At 35.8% G+C, this 20,479-nt stretch overlaps 4 non-coding genes across 4 annotated transcripts; 1 reads left to right on the top strand and 3 right to left on the bottom strand.

Moving 5' to 3' along the window:
* Positions 1 to 2,892: 2,892 nt before the first annotated feature.
* Positions 2,893 to 2,964, top strand: Trnad-guc (transfer RNA aspartic acid (anticodon GUC)). Its single transcript has one exon. It is a non-coding gene; the product is annotated as a tRNA-Asp (tRNA).
* A 935-nt stretch (positions 2,965 to 3,899) lies between these two features.
* Positions 3,900 to 3,971, bottom strand: Trnac-gca (transfer RNA cysteine (anticodon GCA)). The gene has a single exon. It is a non-coding gene; the product is annotated as a tRNA-Cys (tRNA).
* Positions 3,972 to 4,361: 390 nt separating this feature from the next.
* Trnac-gca (transfer RNA cysteine (anticodon GCA)) lies at positions 4,362 to 4,433 on the bottom strand. Its single transcript has one exon. It is a non-coding gene; the product is annotated as a tRNA-Cys (tRNA).
* A 391-nt stretch (positions 4,434 to 4,824) lies between these two features.
* On the bottom strand, positions 4,825 to 4,896 carry Trnac-gca (transfer RNA cysteine (anticodon GCA)). Its single transcript has one exon. It is a non-coding gene; the product is annotated as a tRNA-Cys (tRNA).
* Between the last annotated feature and the right edge of the window lie 15,583 nt (positions 4,897 to 20,479).

The raw sequence follows: 20,479 nt of genomic DNA, 5'->3' as shown, positions 1-20,479 counted from the left end.
ACTGTTCATTCACTGTTCACAGGTTTTGTTCATACTTATCGCATTCGATGCGCTAGATAAAACGAAATCGATAAAACGACTATTGTTACCAACAAATCATAGCAAATGCTTCTGGAATGTCAATTACCACCAAATGACGATATGGTCTTTCGCGCCATTCGAATTGTGTAACCTGTTTGCTCTGTAAAATCGTTGAAACAATTACAGTTGATAAAATTTACAAGTGGAAAAAGCGGTGACAAATACTTTTAGAAATATATAGAAATAACAGATAGATAATGATGCATGTAATAAAATAACCTGTTCGCATCGACGAACAAATTCATTCACATGAAATTTATGTAAAATGCGGTTAACGGATCTCAATAGTTATCAAATTTTTGCCATTAAGAAATTCAAAATACATGTTGTTCCTATGATAATATAATTACACTTATGCAGGTAAATTTAGACAGGGGAGCTACTAGTATATAACCGAATACGTTTCGTGCGAACAATAAGAGAAAGAAATGAAATGAGTGCCATTGACATGTGCTTCGAATCACCAGCATAATTATAAACCTAGATGTAGTTTTAAACTTCATATCGTGGGTACCATACAATCGTGTAAGAAATAGAGAATACTCGTATATCACAATTAGACTTGCATGTTAGTTAAGTATATAATGTACATGTAATTAAAGATATGTATGTACAATCCGCAGAGTCAGCGTCAATTCAACAAGTATGAGTCTTATTTTGCTTTTTGTTATTTTGCCTTTAAAATAATATTGTGTCATTGTTAAACATTCGACACTCAGTAATATATTACAAAATTAATATGCGAAAACGCAAATTATTCTTTATTTCCAAACTATTCGAATAGAAATTCACATAATTACTCAATTCAGCTTGAACAAAAGTGTTGGGATTTTAACATTTTTCAATAATAAAAAATATGTAAATTTTGTTCGAATGTGCTTTTAGACACGAACGCATAATTTTGACTTAATGATGGTGTGACATGAAATATGGTAAAACTAAATTTAAAAACTTGTAATGCAAGGGAAACAACGCAATTTTATTCAAACAAGAGTAGCTTACATTTATCTTAAAAGGAACCTGACCAAAATTGGTATGTATTCATAACGCTACTAAAAGTTATTCGTGCAATTGTATTTTTTTCAATATTGACTAAGAATATTAAGAAAACAATATTTCTTTTTTTTTCATTGAGAAAAATGAGCTGTAAATCAAATATAAAAATCGTATCGTTTTATTTTTAGTTTTAACTGTGAGGTTTTGAAAAGGTCACAATGTATGCTCTTTTTAAATGATATTGTTTAAATGATAACTTTTATGGTATCTTCGGGATGTACTATGATCTTTTTCACATGTAATCGTCCTGATTTTGTTTGAATAGTTTAGCTAATTCATAGATATTTCCCGACGTGCCTTGAAATTTACCAAATGGACTAAGGGAGACAACGCTGGTTAGCAAGATCTTTATTTGAACCCCGCTCTGGACGACGCGATTTAAAGTGGGTATGCAAGAATTTGATATGTGTTAAATTGCAATATATTGATAAAAATATGTTACAATTACACAAAATAGACAACGAAAATTATACATTGAAGCAAATTTAATAAAATGCAGCAAAGGCAAATTAGCGCCCCGAGCCGATTATGACGAAGATATTTCGTACATGTGTTCCTACAATAGCCGAAGCATTTGTCTTTTTATTAGGATTGGAGTAAGTGTTCATGTGTCGTATGAATATATTTCGTTGCAGGAAATTAAAATGATCCGTAAAACTAAATTTAGATTCACATCATACATGAGTGATATACATACTGGCAAATTCGAATGTACAGACAATTTCGATTTCAGAATTAAATATCTGACTTACCCGGTATTTCGCATTTTCGACACATGTTCAACTTTTATTTTAATCTATATTGAAATATATGTATTATAAATATTTTTTTTACACAATTTATATAAATTCATAAATATTTGACAAAATCGTGCATATCCACTTTAATGCGTGCAATTGTTCGCGTTTCAATTACTTATGGTTTGTTGTGTCCTTGGTGTAGAGTAAGGTAATATTGGTTGGCTGGTATTACTGGCGCTCGATTGATCATTGTCGGCTCGGGTACTACCTAAATGTACCCTTGGTACTCTTAAGTATACTTAAATGTACACCGGGTACGAAAAATAAATTAGCTCGTACCCGGCAATTTTAGACTGTTACCGGAGTTTAATTCCCGCCATGATCTTCCTCTACGTGCTTTTTTGTTGGAGTTTCGATACTATTGATGCCATTTTACAGAATATTGACATAAATATGAACATAATTAATTTGAAAAAAAGCGACAACGACCAATTTAACGTTTGAAATACCGGGTACGTTTCAGTATATTTTCCGTACACGGGGTACATTGAAGTATACTTAGGAGGACCCGGTGTACATTAAAGTAGTACCCGAGCCGTCAATGACCTGTCGAGCATTAATGGCCATGTGATTGTCGTTTAGTATCTAAACGGCACGTGGCACTTGGCATGACATCGAAGGCATTACAAAGGCAGCAGCAACTTGTACAAAGATATCACCCGACCGCTCAATAGTATCCGAATTTGATCAATTAAACGTATGGTGCATCCATGAATAATATCCATGTTTTCGTCTCACATTCTCGATTTTCCTGACTTGAGTAAAAATAGTAAGGCTTAGATTTAGATACAAAAATAAGCAAATAGGTGGTAAGCATCGTTTTTGTTCGAATTACATGGCGTGAATATAAAATATCCAATAAACAACATGTTATAGATGAAGTATCGTAATAAATAACGTTTGGTGTGGTTATAGGTGCAGATGAATGTAAAGATACAGTTACGATGAAATTACCTCCTCGATAGTATAGTGGAGAGTATCCCCGCCTGTCACGCGGGAGACCGGGGTTCGATTCCCCGTCGGGGAGCATTTGTTTTACTCGGTATTTCCTTCAGTTCAAAGTAAAGTTATACCATGCATTGCCCATAAACAATAACAATGTCAATGACGACTGTTAAACAACCATTAAAGTGATATTATGGGCATTTTTCACTGTTGAGTTGAGCTGAAAAGAATTAACAGGTCAAAGGAGTTAGTTAAAATGTGGTTACTGACCAATTATCTGCAACTCATCTTGCTCTACCAGTTGTTTATAAAATATATTTTATATTCGATATTCATACGTGACCCACCCAGTCTTGTAAGCCGAAATGATCCGTAAAACAAAATTGTGTCTTTGTGTCGTATGAACGAATCTGCGCTAAAACTAAATTTAGCATCACATCGTACATGCATGATCAGTTGTCAAATGAAAGTACGGTTGATATTCAAATGCATTATTTTTCTCTTTCCGGGATAATGTTTTACTATGTTGATGCTGCATTAACAAATACAAGTGTATATGAAGTTAAAACACCAAAAATAAACAACGGTTGCGATAGACACCTATAAACTGTTAGATGCCCATAATATCACTTTAAGCAATAATCGGTGCATAGAATTCAATGGGTATTCTTTAAAGTGTATTCGTTGATTCTATCAACGATTTGTCAACGAATATATATTATACTTAACTAAATACCTCACCTTGTATATTTGCGCGACGGATTTTACTGGGAAGTTTTAGAAATTTGTACAAAATTAAACATGACGCACATGGTGGGATAATTGAGTTTTCAGGTGAAACGTAAATCAACACTGAGAATTGACTCATTTGTATTTACAAAGCGTTTCCCGGCACGCTGCCTCTATACCATCGAAATAATAATCCGACACCACAAATATTTATACAAATGGTATTACCGTTTTCATTCAAATTAAAAGTAAACAGAAATAATTTTAAAACAAAATTCAATTAAAATTACGGGACACCCGGGTTCGAACCGGGGACCTCTCGATCTGCAGTCGAATGCTCTACCACTGAGCTATATCCCCCATATGAATTGGATTAATGTGTTCTCGCCCCTTTTTGAAGCGTTATCTACACCCTCTGTAGTAAATTTTCATTTAATGGGGCATACAATAACAAAAATTGACTATAAAAAATGTTTAAATATTATATAAACCATTCGTCCGACATATTATTAACTGCCATCGAGCATTCAACAATAGCGATTGACGTCAGACTTTGTCAGCTGGTATATGTGGAAAGATTATGAAAACGCTTCCCGAGTCGAGGTAGAACCCGAGACCTTTTCCGACAGACCACCTCGAAACCATTTAAATAATTATCCGAAACCACACATATTATTTTTTACAAATGATAACGTTTTATTTAAATTTTAAGTAAATAAAATAATTTTATAACAAATTTCAATTAACATTAGGGGACACCCGGGTTCGAACCGGGGACCTCTCGATCTGCAGTCGAATGCTCTACCACTGAGCTATATCCCCCATATGAATTGGATTTATGTGTTCTCGCCCCTTTTTGAAGCGTTATCTACACCCTATGTAGTCAATTTTCATTAAATGGGGCATACACTAACAAACATTGACTATAAAAAATGTTTAAATGTTATATCAACCATTCGTCCGACACATTGTTAACTGCCATCGAGCATTCAACAATAGCGATAGACGTCAGACTTTGTCAGCTGGTATATGTGGAAAGATTATGAAAACGCTTCCCGAGTGGAGGTAGAACCCGAGACCTTTTCCGACAGACCACCTCTAAACCATTTAAATAATTATCCGAAACCACAATGTTTTTTTTTTACAAATGATAACGTTTTATTTAAATGTAAAGAAAATAAAATAATTCTAAAACAAAATATCTACTAAAATAAGGGGACACCCGGGTTCGAACCGGGGACCTCTCGATCTGCAGTCGAATGCTCTACCACTGAGCTATATCCCCGCTTGCATATCAACATATTTACATTGTCTATATTTCTTTAAGACGCTCTATGTCCAGCTATATACGGTGAACCATATCTGTATTTCTCAATGTCACAATATCGATCGTCGCGGTTGTATTAAGGTTTAAACTCACCGCACTAGTGTGCAAACCGACACATAGTTTATTCTGTAATCTTAGCTGTGACATTGAGGTTTACAAATAAATGTTTTGGACTATACTTTTATTGTGTATAAACTTGTTATTGTGCAATGAAATAAAATAAATCAACTGCTTACAATAACAACGCCTTGTTGCTGTGTCGGACCGTATTTGGTACAAAAACGAATATGGTACATTTGTACCATATTCGGCCGAATATGGTACAAATGTACCATACTCGGACCGAAGATGGTACAATTTTCGACCGAATATGGTACAAAAATTGTACCATATTCGGTTGGAATAAGTTTTTCTATGCTCGCCAAAACGTATTTGGTACATACCAAAAAAACTCATAAAAATGAAAATGGCCTACGTATATGGTACATAAATTATGTATTTCTTAATAAATGAAATAGTCTGCCGATGTGTAAACTTTTTTTCAAACTCAAATACATTGTATTAACCTAATATTGGAAGTGACAAAAGTATCATCATCATCATCATCATCATCATCGTCGTCGTCGTCGTAACTAGCAGTAACAGAAACAGCTAACCTAACCACACTTTAAATGGATTTTGCTGGTTGTGTAACTGTTTCGCCGGCTAGCTCAGTCGGTTGCGCGTCAGATTGGCACGCAGGCGGCCTGGGTTCGATTCCCGGGCGGGCCAGATACTTTCGTGGAGATCATGAATAGCAATTTTCAAATTTTTAAAACTTTTTTTTTCGAAAGTGTATTTTCACCAAAATCCGATTTAAGAGATTTTGAGCTCTTTTAAATGAATATATCTCTCCAAAAATAAGGATGTTTGACTGGCTGCTTTAGACAGGTGTGACTGTATTCCTAAACATTACTTTGTAAAGTTGATTTGTCGTTCCGACGTCATATTGCTGAGAAGCCGACAAAGCTTTGAAGTTTCCGATTTTTTCTTTGATAACGTGCCGCTTTAAAAAGGCGGGAATTTTGCACACGAGTCTTACTCAGAAGTCAGTAACCATATTTGACTTGGCGGTCGGCAAGAAAAGTTGTGATTTTCGACTAGAAAGAATTGAAATCCAAACTTTCTTCAAACTTCAAAAGAATTCTTGACAGTAAGTACTGTACATAATTTTAATTTTCAGTTGTCTTAATATGCATTGATGTTTTAACATGCATTGATTTTTATGTTTTATGCCCCCCCCCCCCCCTCAGAGTGCATTTGCAGTTGTCCGTCCGTCTATCCAATTGTCCGTGGCATTCCTTCCGGGTGCGTAACTCCTAAACTGCTAAAATATTTAAGCTACAGTCATTTTTTCGAAAGTGTATTTTCCACCAAAATCAGATCGAGCTCCTGTAATCTGTAGATTTGAACATTTTAAATTTTATGGAGTTTATAGGTCTTTGACCTTCGAACCCTGCCTAGTCGTGACTTCTGGTGAGCGACCTAGGCCCCCAGGGCCCCTTCTTTATATCCCTTCCATCCACGTAGCATTGGTTTCTACAGACCGTTTGTCCGTTGACCGCCATAAGTTTGCCCGCTATTTTTCCCCTGAATTTGAATTCGGTTGGATTTCAATGAAACTTTACATGAAGTACTTGCTACTTTCATTGCGCATATTGCCCGGAAGTTCGGATTGTAAATTTTAGCGGAGCTATCAGACGAGTGATTTTAGCTCAGCTCATGTCGTGAGACATTCGTTTTCGACACGCGGTGTTCAATACAAGCTCTATTAACTAATGAAGTATAAATGTATAATAACTTATTATATTATTTCAGATGAAGGAAGCAATTAGGAGAAAAAGGAAGCAATTAGGGTGCTTGCCCAGGTCGAAGTACGACATTATTGTCAGATGTTTAAACGGATCGTTCGATGTCCCTGTGAAGAAACGGACACCTGAAGAGAATAATTGTTTGGCCATGATTAGAAAACGTAAGGACTTCGAGCTTGGTGACCGGGGTTCTTTATTGTGTGGCGGAAAGCAAGTCCTTGTGAAAGAAGATCTTCCTAGATTTGTTGAGAAGATGTTCATGGAAAACAAAGGATGTGGAGCAAGGGTTATTTACAACAAACTGAAAGTAAATTACACGGGGTTCTCGGAACAAGCTATCCTTGAAATACTGTACAATAGCAAGTATTACCATGAGAAGTATCCGAGATTTACAAACAAGCCAAAGCCAAAGACAATTACAGAAGAGGAACCAGGCAAAAGATGGCAGATTGACATAATTAACATGAAAAATCAAAGTGTTAGCTACAAGGGGTCCACATACAGTTATATTCTACAAGTCGTGGACGTTTATTCTAGGTACGTTATGCCAAAACCCCTGAAAACGAAGAGTTCGCGTGAAGTTGCAATGGCATTAGAGGACGTGTTGATGGTTAACCTTGCCCCTGACATCATCCAATGTGACAACGGACTGGAATTTAAAGGCCCTAGTATGAAACTTTTGTTGAACAAGTACAACATCAAAATGATCAATAGTAGGCCGTATCATCCTCAATCACAGGGCAAGTGTGAAAGGTCAAACAGTGTTATAAAGGCCAAGATTCTATTTGCAACAAAAAGTAAACGTGGATTTAACTGGGTCGAAGGGCTTCAAGATTTAGCCTATGCCATAAACACAAGTTTCAAACGAGTTCTTGGGGGTCTCACGCCCTTTGAAGCCTACTACGGAAGAAGTCATGTTTTTACCAAAGAACGTCATAGTTCTCGTGAAATAAAGAAAACCATACGGCGAGCAAATAAAAAGGCTTACAGGTCGCTGTTGAAAAACGCAACTTCCCCAAGCAAGAACAAAGTAGGAGAGACAGTATTAATTCGCTATCCCTTTCGAAAATCCAGGGTGCCAACCAAAAGATATGTTATCGAAGGCAAGGTAGAAAAAGTAAAACGAAATGGTGTTTATATCGTGTCATTTCAAGTACCGAACAAACCCGAACTTGGATTCGTAAGCAAATCGGTTGGGGTCGAAAACATGACTAGCCTAACTGTTGCGTTAGAGAAACAACGAAAAATTAAAAAACATTCATTAAAACAGAACCGCTCAGAGAAACAAAATCACAGAACTAAGTACTATCATGTTTTAACACACCATGAAAATCTGCAGTTGTTGGATGGGGTGAATATTGCCATGGACCCAAATCCGGATGGAAATTGTCAATTTGCTGCTATATCGCATCAACTTGGTAAAATTGGTATATACAAAGACGTAGATGCTTTACGTAAGGAAGCAGTCCATCACATTGTAGAAAACAGATATTTCTATGAAACTTTTGTCTATGATGAAACATTTGATGAATACGTTAAGAATATGTCTAAGAATGGGACATACGGCGACAACCTCACGCTCATTGCACTTATGAGAGAATATAATTTGCAGTGCCTGGTAGTTTCTACCCGAGGACTAGAACACTCATCAATTGTGTCAGCAGATGGAAAGTTCGATGGTGATGTTGGAACAATTGCATTGGGGTATTTCCCAGAAGGATTTGGCATGCATTACGTTAGTATCCGTATCAATCAACGCGTGTACAAGGACATAATATCACGCTTAGAACAGTCGTATGACAACGGTGACTCTGGCGACAGCGCTGCGTCTGGCGACAACGCTGCGTCAGGCGACAACGCTGCGTCTGGCGACAACGGTGACTCTGGCGACAACGGTGACTCCGGCGACACCGCTGCGTCTGGCGACAACACTGCATCTGGCGACAACGCTGCGTCTGGCGACAACGGTGACTCTTGCGACAACGGTGACTCCGGCGACAACGGTGACTCCAGCGACAACGGTGACTCCGGCGACAACGGTGACTCCGGCGACAACGCTGCGTCTGGCGACAACGGTGACTCCGGCGACAACGCTGCGTCTGGCGACAACACTGCATCTGGCGACAACGCTGCGTCTGGCGACAACGGTGACTCTTGCGACAACGGTGACTCCGGCGACAACGGTGACTCCAGCGACAACGGTGACTCCGGCGACAACGGTGACTCCGGCGACAACGCTGCGTCTGGCGACAACGGTGACTCCGGCGACAACGGTGACTCTGGCGACAACGGTGACGTCTCTGTGTGTTCAGCCCTGAAAGAGCTTCAAGATATGATAAACAATAGGAGGGCACAGAAGCGAACGACTTTTCCATTTCTGATGTTACCACTTCACATTCAAGTTGAAATTTTTAAGTTCTGCATACAATCAAACCCGTCAATCCAGTTTGTGTTGGCGAAGGTCGGCAAACCCTTTAGAGATTTAATAAGGTCAATGAGTTTGCAAACACCTAGAATTTACATTCGGCCGGATATTGGACTAGATACTAGTAACAGAAATCCTGTTAGCGTTCGTTTCCTATTAACAAGAGCGGGCAGAAACAGCGGTCTTATTTCGGCAATAAAAGAAATCATCAAGGGGCCAAAATGGGCAAACGCATGGCTGCGTTTGCGTGTTAGTGGAATCGGTTGGTATGATATCATAGATGTCATGTACAGACATTACAGGTGAAATATACATGTATATCGGTGTTTGGAAACCTGTTATGTTATTTTTGTGATTAATGATTATGTTCTTCTACCGGAAATTTGTTGTCATTTGCTCATTTACTGGTAACTTTTTACGAAGCACATTTGGGATATTTTGGCTGCTACTAAAATGAATGTATATATGTATATTATGTCTTGTCAAAATGCTACAGTTGGATTAAAATTTAAATGCTGTTCTATGTTCTTCAATATTACTTTGAAAAATCCTGTCAGTATACCAATAAATGAAAAAAGTACAAGTTTGTTGAATCTCTTGAATGAAACAAATTATAAAATACAAAATGTAAAATGAATATGTGATGATGATGATGACAAAACATTTGTGATGATGATGATGGTAAAAAAATTGTGATGATGATGGTGGTGGTGATGATGATGACAGTGGTTATGATGATTGGGGTTTGATGATTGTGGTGATGATGATGATGATGATGATAATGATGATGATGATGATGATAACAAACGTTTTGGGATGATGATGACAGCGATGTTTATCGGACGATGATGATGGTTATAATGATGATGATAAGTTTTTAGATGATGATGACGGCGATGTTTATCGGCCGACGATGATGATAATGATGATGATGATAACAAAATATTTGTGATGATGATGATGGCGATGTTTATTGGCCGATGATGATGATGATATTCTCATCGTCGTCATCATCATCACAACATCCTCATTATCGACCGAAAACATCGCTGTCATTATCATCACAAAAAAAACTTTTGTGATCACCATTACGATCATAATAATGGATATGATGATGTTGGTTTTGATGGTGATGATGATGGTGGTGTTGGTAAAGATAACAACGATGATGATCATTGGGGTGTTGATAATTGATGTGATGATGATGATGATGATGATGATGATGATGATGATGATGATGATGATGATGATGATGATGATGATGATGAGATAACGATGATGATGATGATGATGATGATGATGATGAGATAACGATGATGATGATGATGATGATTACGATGATGAGTGTGTATCATATTCGGAACGAATGTGGTACATTTTTCATCCGAATATGGTACAAGTTTGTACCATATTCGGTCAGGCATTTTACCCCAAAACTGCAGATACGTATATGGTACAATTAGACAGTTGTACCATATTCGGCCGAATATGGTACAAACTTGTACATATTCGTTTTTGTACCAAATACGGTCCGACATTGCTGGTTATTAACATAGCGGTAAGACACCGTAGACATCACACTGCATTGGCCGCATGTTGGGGCGGTAAGACATCGTAGACACCACACTGCATTGTCCGCATGTTGGAGCGGTAAGACAAGGTAGACATCACACTACATTGGCCGCATGTTGGAGCGGTAAGACACCGTAGACATCACACTACATTGGCCGCATGTTGGAGCGCCCGAATCACTGCAAATAAGTAGGAATCGTTCTGTGAAATTTGGACTTAATGCATGTGCGTACAGTATCATAAAGTACGACACTTTCAGCTTTTGTGGAATTTTTCGTTCAAAGAAAGTCTCATCTAAATGAAAATGCAGTCTTGACGGAACTTGTCCCTATATTAGCCTCTGCGGACTGCATGGGCTACATTGTGAAGACTCTTTACGCACTTACGTTTAGCCCAGGTTTCCAGAACGCGGCTTACAAAATGCCTCAAAATTCTTAATCCATTTATGCCTAGCGTCTAGAAAAAAGGCATTGGCAAACAGCGAAGATCCAAATGAGACGCCGCATGATGTCTCATCAGGGTCTGCGCTGTTTGCGGAATTTCTGTAAGAAATATTCTAAATATAGAAGTAAATATACTAGACATCCCTAATTTTAGAAATAAATTTATTTAATTTAGAAGGATGGGAGAATCCACTAGGCATAAATGGGTTAACTCACATGTTGGCGCTCCCGCATTACTTCTACTAAGTAATGTCCTTCGCATTAGACATTTCACGTAGGGTCATGAATGTCTGCAAATGGGAAAACGTGCTGGCAGACACAACCACGTGGTCAGTACATTGGCACTGCCGAGATAATTGTATTATCATTATTTTATAAAATTATGTCCAAGTCAATATAGTCAAACAACCTTCAACACAACTATCAAAGACTAATAGTTTGACTTAAATAGTTTTTAATTTAATACTTAAACAATTACTACTCTGTTTCCAGATAAACAACGTTGAAACTCCGTGACAAGGCAAATTGTGTTTTCATTTTATTTTTAGTTAACGCGCTGCATATGTCGAAACAATTAGATATTTTTTTAAAGATATATTTTGCATCGGGATTGCGTGTACAGAGTCAAGATTGCATTTTGGGAAAAAAAGCACGAACCATGTTGAAATTTTGACATGCGCACATGTGGTAGTTGCTACCGTCTCAAGTTCACCCAGTTCGGATTGAAGAGCTCGTTTATAAAAAATATCATTTTGCCTAAATGTGATACTTCAGCAAAGTAGGAAAGGAAATTGTATTACTTTGATTACCGAATTTCACAAACGTATCTAGATTGAGAGTAAATTGGGTTTTAATGAGATCTAAAGCCTTTTTGTTGAAAAGTCACTGATTCGGAAAACTGACATTGACTCGCGATTAAGATTAATGTGTATGTCCGAAATCTCATGACGGTCACATACATATAAATAAAGGCCTCTTTCTCTTCCCTTGCGATAAGTCGATAACTTGCCGCGTATTATGTATACTACTAATAACAAATATGTCCGTTATATTGTCATTCCACCACCTTGGGTTCATTATTAACATTGTGCAAAATTAAATCTAACAAAAGCCCGCGTTAGACATTTATATCAATGAGTGTCACAGACTCGTCTTGCAGGCCAGACGCGTTGTCCCATTAAGGTTACAATATACTAAATAAGTTTGGAGTGCAATGCTATACTCTCTAAAAACATAAACATCATTTATTAGCAGACACACTTCTCTGTAGGGGCACTTGCCATGCCTTTATTTTAGAATGTTTCTGTGTGCATGTGGTAGGGGAAACATTGTTGTTTAGTAGCAAATCACTCATTTACTTAAAGGTTGAAGACTACATGAGACTTTGACAGATGGCCTGAAACCATCCTCAACTGCAGAGAAGCCGGTAAATAGATGGTCGTAAAACAGTGACCGCTGATTCGTGTTGAGTTCTTTCTTGCATAACGAATGACATATCTTTTTTATTGTTTAAATCAACTCGGCTTGGAGTGCTCTTTAAGAAAAGGTATGGGTATGAGGGTCTCTATGCGTAAAAGTTTGACTTTATTTTGTGTTAAAGTTATTGCTTTCACATTGAATTTGTGTAGGAAATCTTTTGGTATATTGTGACCTAAACCCGGGCTAAAGAAGAGTAATACATGATAAAAATTAGTCGTAATAGTCGCAAACGTCAATTGAAAAGTCGAAGGTTATACGTTGTTAGGTTTGTGTCCCGCAAGCGCATATTGAACGGATGTGGTCTTCACAGCTTCCTTTTATAAAAAAAAACGTTCACTAACTTGTCCGTCTCGCCCATATGTTTAACATGTGTTTTCGGTTGCTATTCTGTAGCAGATGTCTGTATTAATGCCAGACGAACATAAACACAATGGGCTTTTAATTCGAATTTCTGTGGCAATTTTGCAGAACGGACAATTTCATATATTTTATCGCTCATAAATTGGAGTTTATTTATTAGGTGCAAATCCGTAGTATTACTCCAATGAAAACTATACTTTAATTGAACTCAATTAGTTCTAAACAAGAACATCAATTGGGAAAATGAAAATGTTAATCTTTGTATCTTAAAAATTATATTGACATAAATTCCCAAAATAACATGGATTACATAATTTGACTTTGTTAAATGACGCGTTCTGGAGTCATGATAGAAGAAACACCAAATCCACATATGCAATATTCATGTACATGTGATACTAATAAAAGACGGTTTATCAGGGTAAGGATGTTACGTTTACTACGACATTTAACGTAACGCAAAAACTTTGTCTCTGGTTTTATAATTTTCCCACGGGAGATTTAAATAGACCAGAACATATGTTAAAATATAGACAATGGTAATTAGGCAGTTGATCGGCAACATTATTTGTTTTAATTGCGTAAGTAATCGCTTGTGTCGACTAGTTGCTCTGTTTTACGCCACAAAATCGTTCATATGGGTGGGAAATGCAAAGCAGCCTACATTGTAATGTCAAAGAAGAGCTTTATTTCTTAACATTAAACGGATGCGTCTGTTAATGTACATATTTAAATAAAAGAAACTTTATTTTCGACAAACTATTTAAGGTCGCCGTGGTGTAATGAATATGGTGTCCGCCTAGCGACCGGGAGGCATTTATATGCCGTCATTTGATGATGATGGTAGTTTTCAGCAATTAAGTCTTCGAATTCCGATTTGGAGTGCTGATTTGAAACAGTTTTAAGCGAGGTCGGTGGTGGGGTTGGGGGGGGGGGAGGGGGTGTGTGGGGGGGGGGAGTGGGGGGCTTTAACGAATGATGTCCAGTTAAAAAAACACACAAGAAAAGATAAATATGCCCATGGGTAAACAATACATTGTTTCCGTTCATTTCATCTACAAGAAACGCCAACAACTGCGTGGTCGTTATTAGATAATCCACGACACTGTTGCCTGACACAATGTGGTTTCAGTATTTAATTAGTTGTCATAGTAATATATGCTTTATATGAGCCGTAAATCCAAACGATGTATTTAAACAGTTGAGCGCCGACATAAATTACGTGGTCTGACATTTTGCATTCACAACAACTGTTACTGTTATAATAAAACTTCAAGTATAGCATCTGCTAACGACTATAATTACTTTCCATTCATAAGATTTACGTTTTTCGTCTGCTTCTGACGTTGGCAGTCATGTACTGCGCCACCTATCGGCAAAAAGAAGTCAGAGAGGCCGTCGAAAGGACGGTCTTCTGATGTAAGTAACTTAACTTTCAAGGATTCACCGGAAACGGATGTTGTCAATGGCTTCCCCATTGAATCTTCAAATACGAAACGTGTTCCGTTAGATTAGCACTTCAGAGAATCATTGTCGAGGAACATTTTTTTATGTGAAAAACACAGTTAGGAAATTAAATTAGAAAATGACAACATTCATTTCAAAAGGTCACTGTTTACAAATATAACATAGTGTAGGCATAACACAATCCACTGTATGTTTTCCTGATAAATAAAAGTTCATGCATTATAATTATGGTTGTAAACGAATAATCGGATATGACAAATGCTACAGATGAAGCAGATGACAACGACGATGATGACGATCATAATCAAGATGATAGCTGATATCGATAATGACGACAATGGCCCTAATGCTGCTGCTGACGGTGGTGATGATTTAACGACCCCGGTGTTTGTGGCGTTGGTGATAATTTTATTTCCTTACAAACCGTGTTTATCTTTTAAAGGTCTCCGAACATTCCTTATTTGTTTTTATTGCTATTTACGTAGCCAAACACGTGCGCGCGTGCTGACAGAACATGAATGTAAGTCAGTTTCGCGTGCACTCCGGGGATGCAACACATAATTAGGTGCGATTACTTTGGAGTATTTCCGAACTTACAGAGCACAAGCGCATATTGGTTCGTTGTAAAGAGCGTGCCGCTCAATGATGGGCGAGGTTTAAGGGTTTAAAATGCACCGAGATGGAACGCCAAGCACGTGGCTGTTATGAAAACACCGTCAATGACAGCAATTAGCTTTTAGCGCAGAAATATAAAATAACTCTTAATAATTAGATAAATATGCGACCAAGGTTCTAACAGTAATGCTCAAAATATGAGGAGATGGGGGAGATATACGACATTCCCGTCAGAGTCGTAGACTTTCATGTGAAAACAAAAAAAACATGTATTGTCGAAGTCATTTAGTTGTCTTCAGGAAAAAAAGGTTTCTGGATTTGACAAATAGATATACCAGTGTGAAATGTGGTATTTAAAAACAAGAACATTTATCTCCACAAATAGGCACGGTGACCAACACTTTAAAGGGACTGTCAACCACGAATGACGAAAAAAAGTTCTAAAATACCGTATTTTTGTACAATTGTTAGTTTATGTTGATTGAAATATCACGACTGGTGATTTTTATATGTGCTTTTATATTACCAGACTACATTAATTTTAAAAAGCAACAGTTTAATCACTTTGAGATTTCGATTCAGTATCATCGTTCTGCAATATAACTGAAATATTTAGTTCTCATAATTGTATGTTACTGTTGATCATGCTCATTCCGATATATGCGAGATATGAACTATGTAGTTTAATTTAAGAAAACAAAACTCAGTTTAAGACATTAGAAAATTTAAATATTGTTAAATAGGGACAACTTAGCTATTTAATATACATGCATTTTAAATTACGATTTTTTAAATATCGTTAATTATCTTTGCTCGAACTAATTGACGAGGGCTGGCATTGTTTTGTAGCCTAAACTACACAATTTTGGGAGAACACCAAGATCCTAAGATTCCAACTGCTTTTTCTTTCTGTAAATATTTACACGACCGTCTGTTTAAACTTATACCTCCAAAGACATAAGACGCATCCTTTACCATCTTTTAACCAAAAAGATAAGGGCAGTCAAAGCTGTTACGTAAAGAATACTTGGGGCGTTATAATATACATAAAACAATTGAATTTTAGACAATTATTAATAAACCATATATCATAACATCTATATTTATAGAAATGGAATACTTGTAATTTTAGAAATTATTAATAGATATTTAATAATGACGAGTATAATATAATACATGAAATCAAATAATTTATATTAAAATGTTTCGTAAAACATAAAAAAAAAACAACCGATGTGTTTGTGAAACACTATGTCCCCATATATATGACATTTGACCTTGAAGGATGATCGTGACCTTTCACCACTCAAAATGTGCAGCTCCATGATATACACATGCATGCCAAATGTCAAGTTGCTAGCTTCAATATTGCAAAAGTGTACATTAAATGCGCGATTTTGATCTATTAATTTGACCTTTGACCTTGAATGATGACCTTGACCTTTCACCGCTCAAAATGTGCAGCTCCATAAGATACACATGCATGCCAAATATGAAGTTGCTATCTTCAATATTGCAAAAGTTATGGCAAATGTTAAAGTTGGGGCACAAACAAACAAACAAACAAACCAACGGACAAGGCAAAAACAATATGCCCCCACTTTAGTGGTGGGGCAAAAACAATATGTCCCATACTATAGTGGTGGGGGACATACAAACGCAAATTGGCATACCCTTATGCACATATGTTATTACGTTTCAGACCAGTAATATAACATGCAACAGATGCTAACAATAGTAGCATGAGTTGTAACAGACGCAAAAATGATAAGTATACATAATAGACGCAAAAATGATAAGTATACATAATAGACGTCAAAAGTATACATAATAGACGCCAACATGATTAGTATACATAATAGACGCCAACATGATTAGTATACGCCATAGACATCAAAATGATTAGTATACATACTAGACGCCAAAATGATAAGTATACATAATAGACGTCAAAATGAGTATGCATAATAGACGCCAAAATTATTAGTATACATAATAGACATCAAAAGGATTAGTATATATAAAAGACCGCCGAAATGATGAGTATACATAATAGACGCCAAAATGATAAGTAAACATAAAAGACGCCAAAATGATTGGAATACAAAATAGACGCCAAAATGATAAGAATACATAATAGACGTCAAAACGATTAGTATACATAATAGACGCCAAAAGGATTAGTACACATAATAGACGCCAAAATGATAAGTAAACATAATAGACGCCAAAATGATTAGTATACATAATAGACGCCAACAGAATTAGTATACATAATAGACGCCAACAGGATTAGTATACATAATAGACGCCAAAATGATTAGTATACATACTAGACGCCAAAATGATTAGTATACATACTAAACGCCAAAATGATTAGTGTACATAATCGACGCCAAAATGATTAGTATACATGCTAGACGTAAACATATGATTAGCATGCATAATTGACGCAAAATGATTAGTATACATAATAGACGCCAAAATGATTAGTATTAATAAAAGACGCCACAATGAGTTGTATACATAATAGACGCCAAAAGGATTAGTATACATAATAGACGCCAAAATGATTAGTATACATAACAGACGCCAAAATGATTAGTATACATAATAGACGCCAAAAGGATAAGTATACATAAAAGACGCCAAAATGATTAGTATACATAACAGACGCCAAAATGATTAGTATACATAACAGACGCCAAAATGATTAGTATACATAATAGACGCCAAAATGATTAGTATACATAACAGACGCCAAAATGATTAGTATACATAATAGACGCCAAAATGATTAGTAAACATAATAGACGCCAAAATGATTAGTGTACTTAATGACGCCAAAATGATTAGTATACATAATAGACGCCAAAATGATTAGTATATATAATAGACGCCAAAAGGATTAGTATACATAAAAGACGCCAAAATGATTAGTATACATAACAGACGCCAAAATGATTAGTATACATAACAGACGCCAAAATGATTAGTATACATAATAGACGCCAAAATGATTAGTGTACTTAAAGACGCCACAATGAGTAGTATACATAATAGACGCCAAAAGGATTAGTATACATAATAGACGCCAAAAGGATTAGTATACATAAAAGACGCCAAAATGATTAGTATACATAATAGACGCCAAAATGATAAGTGTACTTAAAGACGCCAAAATGATTAGTATACATAACAGACGCCAAAATGATTAGTATACATAACAGACGCCAAAATGATTAGTATATATAATAGACGCCAAAAGGATTAGTATACATAAAAGACGCCAAAATGATTAGTATACATAATAGACGCCAAAATGATTAGTATACATAATAGACGCCAAAATGATTGGTGTACATAATAGAAGCAAAAATGATTAATATATATAATAGACGCCAAAATGATTGGTATACATAATAGACGCCAAAATGATTGGTATACATAATAGAAGCCAAAATGATTAGTATACATAATAGACGCCAAAATGATTAGTATACATAATAGACGCCAAAATGATTGGTGTACATTATAGAAGCAAAAATGATTAATATATATAATAGACGCCAAAATGATTGGTATACATAATAGACGCCAAAATGATTGGTATACAAAATAGAAGCCAAAATGATTAGTATATATAATAGACGCCAAAATGATTAGTATACATAATAGAAGCCAAAATGATTAGTATATATAATAGACGCCAAAATGATTAGTATGCATAATAGACGCCAAAATGATTGGTATACATAATAGAAGCCAAAATGATTAGTATATATAATAGACGTCAAAATGATTAGTACACATAATGGACGCCAAAATTATTAGTATACATAATAGACGCCAAAATGGTTAAACGCCCTTATATAGACCCGAAATGAATAGACGCAAAAATGATTAGTATACATAATAGACGCCAAAATGATTAATACATATAATAGACGCCAAAATGATTAGTATACATAACAGACGCCAAAATGATTAGTATACATAATAGACGCCAAAATGATTAGTATACATAACAGACGCCAAAATGATTAGTATACATAATAGACGCCAAAATGATTAGTATACATAACAGACGCCAAAATGATTAGTATACATAATAGACGCCAAAATGATTAGTATACATAACAGACGCCAAAATGATTAGTATACATAACAGACGCCAAAATGATTAGTATACATAACAGACGCCAAAATGATTAGTATACATAACAGACGCCAAAATGATTAGTATACATAACAGACGCCAAAATGATTAGTATACATAATAGACGCCAAAATGATGAGTATACATAACAGACGCCAAAATGATTAGTATACATAATAGACGACGAAATGATTAGTATACATAATAGACGCCAAAATGATTAGTATACATAATAGACGCCAAAATGATTAGTATACATAATAGACGCCAAAATGATTAGTATACATAACAGACGCCAAAATGATTAGTATACATAACAGACGCCAAAATGATTAGTATACATAATAGACGTCAAAAGGATTAGTATACATAACAGACGCCAAAATGATTAGTATACATAATAGACGCCTAAATGATTAGTATACATAACAGACGCCAAAATGATTAGTATACATAACAGACGCCAAAATGATTAGTATACATAATAGACGCCAAAATGATTAGTATACATAACAGACGCCAAAATGATTAGTATACATAATAGACGCCAAAATGATTAGTATACATAATAGACGCCAAAATGATAAGTATACATAATAGACGCCAAAATGATTAGTAAACATAATAGACGCCAAAATGATTAGTATACATAATAGACGCCAAAATGATTAGTATACATAATAGACGCCAAAATTATTTGTATACATAATAGACGCCAAAATGATTAGTGTACTTAAAGACGCCAAAATGATTAGTATACATAATAGACGCCAAAATGATTAGTATACATAATAGACGCCAAAATGATTAGTATACATAATAGACGCCAAAATGATTAGTATACATAATAGACGCCAAAATTATTAGTATACATAATAGACGCCAAAATGATTGGTATACATAATAGACGCCAAAATGTTTAGTATACATAATAGACGCCAAAATGATAAGTATACACAAAAGACGCCAAAATAATTAGTAAATATAATAGACGCCACAATGATAAGTATACATAATAGATAAATGATAATTATCAGAACAGTCTAAACGGGCAAATAAGGGACGACACTTTACTCTTTTACGGAGTTTTTCGTTGAATGGTAGGCCATTGTAGAAGAAAATCTTCTCTATGCGGAAAGTGTCGTCCCTGATTAGCCTGTGAGGAGTGCAC

Source organism: Dreissena polymorpha, chromosome 11 (genome assembly GCF_020536995.1).
Source record: "Dreissena polymorpha isolate Duluth1 chromosome 11, UMN_Dpol_1.0, whole genome shotgun sequence".
Classification (NCBI taxonomy): domain Eukaryota; kingdom Metazoa; phylum Mollusca; class Bivalvia; order Myida; family Dreissenidae; genus Dreissena; species Dreissena polymorpha.
Note: the sequence above shows the minus strand (reverse complement) of the source record. Positions and strands in the feature narration are given on the sequence as shown.